Consider the following 6,624-nt stretch of genomic DNA (forward strand, 5'->3'; position numbering starts at 1 on the left):
GTGACACACAGCCAGCAGCTGGTTAGAAGTTAAAAGAGATGACATCAAAGATCTTTAGTCTCTAAATATGATCTTCTTCTAGATTCTTATTCAATTTGTTGGCTTATTTTGTAACCAAACATTGTATGCATAAGAATTATTTTTAAATGTTAGAGTATTTAGGGTTTTTGAATAAAAAGGGAAATCAAAGGAAAATAGGTTTGTGGTTGTTTAGACTTCCCGTTCCAGCAGCAACAGCACAGTCTTTGAAGGCATTATGAAATCATTGTGTTGCATAATTTCAGCAAAGTAACTGAGAGGTAAGAGATCTAATTTTTCAACTGGATTTTTACAGATTTCTGATATTTCTTTTACAATTTTCACAGAATTCCTTAGGACAAATTTAAGGGTTTTGTTTTACATAGTATCTGACTCAGACTGCTGATTCTTATTTACATTGGCATAAGTGAGGGGAGAATAAGGTGAATCGTCACTGTTCTGAAGAATGTTAAAACTAATACTAGACAAGATGCAATGAGGGGGTAATGAGACACTAGGAACAAGTTTAGGGAAGAGAGGAAAGGAAAGGGGTAATATTAGTAAGATAGGTCCTGATGGAGCTCCTTTGACATCGGTGTGTATTTTCTGCTTATACGGATCAGGGTCATAATGAGGTACTCACTGAGGGCTACTGTGCAGCATGGTGTAGTGAAGCTTTTTTTAATGGTATAAAATAAATGTCTTAGTTAGCTAGTTTCTTGTAGGCTTTATAGAAGAGGATCTTCACGAGGGGGTTTAAATGTAGAGAAGATAGTAGCCTTGTAGGCCAGCTCAGTAGCATGTTCCATGCATAGAAATTTTTGATCTTGAACATATTTTTCTTTCTCCCCTTTGAAGCTGGGGAACTTCCTGGCAAGTATTTCTCTGCATTCTTGTACTGCAACAGATGAAGTGACATGGTAGAAAGTCGGCGCATTGATTGAGGAAGTCTCTTGTTGTCTCTGACTGATTGCAGCATATAGGGTTTGTAAAATCATATGATATGTGGGAAGCTAGGAAGGTTTCTTCACTTCCACCAGAATGTCTGCAAAAACTTGCACAGTGAACTGTTCAGAATGGTTGAATCCAGTGGTGAATCCTTGCAATTTCTACTTAATTGCTGATTTTAGTTGTTCTCATTGTGAAGAGTTGTCATATTACTTTGCGGATAAAATTGCTGAGATTCAGACTGAGATATCTGCTGCTGCAGAAACAAAACCATCTAGGACAAACATTATGTCTTTCTCTGTGTTACAGTCAATATTAGGTCATAGAGGTGCTGAGGCAGCTTCATTCCACAACCTGCACATAGGAGCCCAGCTTTCCTGGATGGTGAAGGCCAGAGGGAAGTACAGGCTCCACTGCTGGTTGAGATTGCTAGTGTTTCCCTATCGGAGAGGGGCAGCATTCTTGCCTCCCTTAAAGAAGCTATTGTGAGACCCATGGTCAAGAAACCAACTCTTGATGTTGACAAATCTGGCTAACTTCCCAGTGAGATGGCTGTGACAAGGTAATGGTGGCTGTTTCTTGATGCCTCAGATTTCCAGTCAGTCTCGTTATAGACTTGGATGGGATTAAAACTGTACTTTCCGAGTTAGTTGCTCACCTGCTCCTAGCATTGGATGAAGATAAAAGTGCCCATGCTGACTCTTTCAGACCTGTCAGCAGTCTTTGATACCATTGAGCACAAGACATAGTTGAGTTGTTTGTGAACACTAGTATATGTGGCTGGAGCTGCTCAAGAAGGTTCCATTCTTATCTTTCTGAGAATACTGTTCCACTGCCTCAAGCGATCTCTCTAGTGGCCAGAGGTTGATATTGTCAGCTTTATTGTTCCGTATGAATAGGAGGGTTAGTGGGGAGACAAGGGCTGGAAAGTATTCTGTAATGCTGATGACTTCCAACTCTACATCTCTTCCATGTCTGATCCAGCAGGAGTAACCTAAGTGCCTAAATGAACTTCACCTATGTTGCCTATAGGCCTGGCTCTGGTCTGTTTACTCACCAGATGGAGACCACATAAACACCAGAGTAACAATTCCCTTCAAGGTCATGGCTTCTCTCTCCTGGTAGATGAACCTGAAACAAGAGTCCCTTTCACCACACCCTTGATGCTGAGTATCTTGGACCTCCTCAAATGGAATCTGAAGATCATTTGCTGCTCTCTGCAGGAGCTCTTGATATTGCCTGGGGTCATCAGGCGGAGATGGGGAAGATGGAACAATTGCCTCATCTGGAGAGGATGATGAAACATATGTGGTACCTGTGGATCCAATTTGATTTTCTCTCCCTCATGCTCCAACGGAGCTGGCTGATGTAATGTAGGAGAGGGTCAGTGGGACTCATGAAAGGATCAGAGGTGTCTAGCATAGGGATTCCATGGACCCCAACAGGGCCAGTATGAAGAGTTGGCTGGTTGGGGAACCCCTTGGCATAGGATACCATTGGTTCCTTGAACAGTTGTATCTGGGTGAATGACAGATCCCAGATATCCTTGAGTCTCTGTCTTAACTCATCCCTTACTTAGGGATGATGATTCATCTGGAGTTTCATCAGAAAAGAAAACGGGCTCTCGTTTAACCTGTAGAGTGGTCAGTACTGATGGGTGAAAGCTCTTGCCTACACACAGGAGAGAGGAGCATCCCTGTCTCCTCAAGGTTGATTCCTCCTCTGGTGTCAGAATGTCTCTCATGAGGGTTGGACCTGAAAGAAGAAGAGATTGAGGGTAGGGAAGGATGTTGTCCTTCAGAGACATGTAGGTTTTGGTTTGCTCTGTAGTACATAGTGTTCTGGTAGTTGGGCCTGATGGATCCAGTGGGTCCATGGTCATGGTGGATAGTGAGTTGGGGATGGGTTGGTACTGACAGTCTAACTGGGAACTCTTAAGGTATGTATACACTGCAGTAAAACACCAATGGCTGGCCTGTGTCAGCTGACTCCGGCTCACAGGGCTTGGGCTACAGATCTATAAAATGGCAGTGTAGATGGTTGGGCTTGGGCTGGAGCCCAGGCTCTGGGACCCTTTCCCGTTGTGGAATCCCAGATCCTGGGCTCCAGCCTGATCTTGAATGTCTACACTGCAATTTTATAGCTCTGCAGCCTGAGCCCTGTGAGCCCAAGTCAGCGGACACAAGCCAGCCATAGGTATTTTCTTGCAGTGTAGATATACTCTTTGATGGTGTTGGTGGGTGCTGATCAGTAAGCTTATGAACCGGAGCCATTGTCAGTACCAGCAGATCCTTTGTGCCTCGTGTTTGGAGGTTTTACACAGGTCTAAGCCCTTAGGACCTGTGCATGTGACTTGGACAGAGTCGGGGACAGATGCTTTTTTTTTTTTTTTTTTTTTTTTTTAGAGGCAGACCTGGCAGGGTCTCTCTTCTTGTGCTTGTGAGAGTGTCCCTTACTCTCATGAGAAGCCCTAGTTGATGACTCTTTGGGCTTAGCAGCTCTAGCTTCCGCTCCTGAGCTCATGCTCAAATGGCACTGCTCGTCGGTTGAAGAGGATATATACAAGCGTCTCCCTGACCAGAATCTGACTGAGGTCTAATGGACTTCTCCATAAAGTGCTTCCCAGTCGGATTGACCTTTAGTCCCTTGAGGTTTCATGGGGGGAAGGAGCAGGAGAAGCTGCACTTAGCAGAGACACGAGCTTCTCCCAGAGAATGCTGGTGTTCGTCACTCAAGGAGAAGGAGCAGAAGCAGGAGATATAGTTCTTAAACCCCAGGACTCTGAGATTAGTTTCTCCCAAAACTAACAATACTAAAAACTATGCATAATATCTTAACAGGTTCCGAAGAAGAAACACGGAGAAATCTGTGGACACATATGATTCTGACTAAGGCTACATGGCCATAAGAAGGAACTAGAGAGGCGTTGGTCCACACTGCCCGAGTTATACCCTAGGTTTGGAACACAAAGATGGTAACTGTGCAGGCACAGACCAATGAACATTACTTGCTAGAAATCTATCACAGGCATATGGTACACATGCATACCACGTGTGGAATAGGGATCAGGGCTTGAAAAAGACTACACATACACTAGCCCTTCTACAAAGACCAGTAATTGTAATCTGTGTACATAAAATCTGTAACTGATGTGCACAATTCAAGAGCATCAATCATGACACATTTGCTCTGCAATGGCAACATTTCACTCTATAAATTCCACACTTTATGTTCACTTTATGTGCATTTTACAGTGCTATCCAGCTTGTGCACATGGAATACTTGGTTTCTAACATTTATACAGCTCTTAAAATAGAAAGTGCTAAAAATGTGTCAGCATTATCTTTACCACATACTAACTCTAACCCACCTTAACTCAGGCACAAACACTGACAATATTTTTAATCTTAAACTTAAAACAAACACAAGCCTTACCAGTAACCCGAGCTGTAAGTGAAACCCTAACTCCAATCATAACTGCAAACCAAGCACTTATCTTTAACCATTACGCCTACACACGTTTATGGTCAAGCACACTGTAAGTCAAGGCATGACAGAACATTGTAAGGTGGGAACAAGCTACAGTGAAGCCAAGAGTCTTGCTTGGCTTCAAAAGCCAAAGCGTGAGCAGAGACTCAGTCATCTGACAAAACATGCCTAAACCCAAACATTGGACACAAAAAAGAAGCACGGAGGAAACACATATTTAGTGTCTGACATTGATTTAAATAGAAGAGATGTCTTATTCTAGTTTATTTTATACATTATGCCACAGTTTCAGAAGACTGTTACTAACACACATTCCAGCATTAACAAGTTTTTGGTTGGCAATACTGTGCCACTTTTTTTACCCACAACATCAATGAAAAGAACAGTTGTTTTGTGCATCTTTATTATGCTGAAATTGGTAGTCGTTCATTACACTGGTGTTAGCTTTGATTGGTTTTAGAATTAACGCTACTCCAAATTTGGTTTTAAAATAAAACTTAGAAAACGTAGTTCTGCATTCAAATTTTCCAGATAATGGTCTTCTCCCATATCCTGAGAAGCATTATAATGATGAAGTATAAAATAGGATACTTCAAACTGTTGCTAAAGGGGTCAGGAAGGATTTCCCCCCCTCAGTTAATAAATAATTCTTTTGACTCACATAGCACTTTTCAGCCATTGATCCCAGAATGCTTCACACTGGTGGAAACAACGAGGCATGCTTGTGGCACCTTAGAGACTAACAAATTTATTTGGGCATAAGCTTTCGTGGGCTAAAACCCACCTCATCAGATGCATGGAGTGGAAAATACAGTAGGGAGGTATAAATACACAGCATATGAAAAGATGGGAGTTGCCTTACCAAGTGGGGGAGGGAGGTCAGTGCTAATGAGCCAGTTCAATTAAGGTGGAAGTGGGCTAGTCTCAATAGTTGACAAGAAGGGGTGGAAATCACTTTTGTAGTGCTAATGAGGCCAATGTAATCGAGGTGGCCCATTTCAAACAGTTGACAAGAAAGTGTGAGTATCAGCGGGGGGAAATTAGTTTTTGTAGTGACCCATCCACTCCCAGTCTTTAGTCAGGCCTAATTTGATGGTGTCCAGTTTGTAAATTAATTCCAGTTCTGCAGTTTCTCGTTGGAGTCTGTTTTTGAAGTTTTGTTGTTGTTGAAGAATTGTCACTTTTAAGTCTGTTATTGAGTGTCCAGGGAAGTGTTCTCCTACTGCTTTCTGAATGTTATAATTCTTGATGTCAGATTTGTGTCCATTTATTCTTTTGCATAGAGACTGTCTGGTTTGGCCAATGTACAGGGCAGAGGGGCATTGCTGGCACATGATCGCATACCAGTGTGATATATACCACTCTGAAACCTGTCACACTGGTGGGTAAATATCCTTATCCCCATTTTACAGATGGGCTGACTAAGGCAGAGAAAGTGATGGAGTTAGCTAAGATCACGAGTCAACACCAAAGTTGGGAATAGAACGCAGGTGTGGCACCTCATTAATGCCAGCCTTGTGCTCAATCCACTAATACTGCACCTGTCCCCAAATAGCACAGCGTTAAATTATGTAACTGTCTACTTTTTTCTTTTGCTAATCTTCCTCTGAACCACAAATGATTGGCTGGTTTTTGGCCTTGTGGACTGTCTGGTGGGCCAATCTGGAATCTTTTCCTATTAAAATGATGTTTGCTTTATCAAAGGTACAATAGTAAATACCAACAATTATTGGATATCCATCTTCTTTTTTACAAGTGAAGGCCTAAAACAAACTGGATGATTTGGGCCCACAATCCAAAACAGCTGTGACATTTTGTGGCACCTTCACCTGCTTGAAAGAGGAATTGGTCCTTTGTTTATGCATAGCCCTTCCCCCAATGTTGAGACTTCCCCACTACTCCAGAAATGTGTGATTATATTTGGAGATTCACATTCTTGATCAGTCTGGGGCTCATTTAAACTTAATCAGTCGCCGTCAACAATATTATGAATATTCACTGTGCCTTATCTGTTGCAATTTAACTCATCAGCCCAGGGAGGGATGGAAGACAATTTCAGCATTCTTGAACTGGCTCAGATGGTAATTGCTTTTTTGCATCATCTCCAGTAGCTCTCAGTATTTGCTACACATAAGCACTAGCAGACAACTAGGACTAAAGAAAGAGAGA

Source organism: Trachemys scripta, chromosome 11 (genome assembly GCF_013100865.1).
Source record: "Trachemys scripta elegans isolate TJP31775 chromosome 11, CAS_Tse_1.0, whole genome shotgun sequence".
Lineage (NCBI taxonomy): Eukaryota > Metazoa > Chordata > Testudines > Emydidae > Trachemys > Trachemys scripta.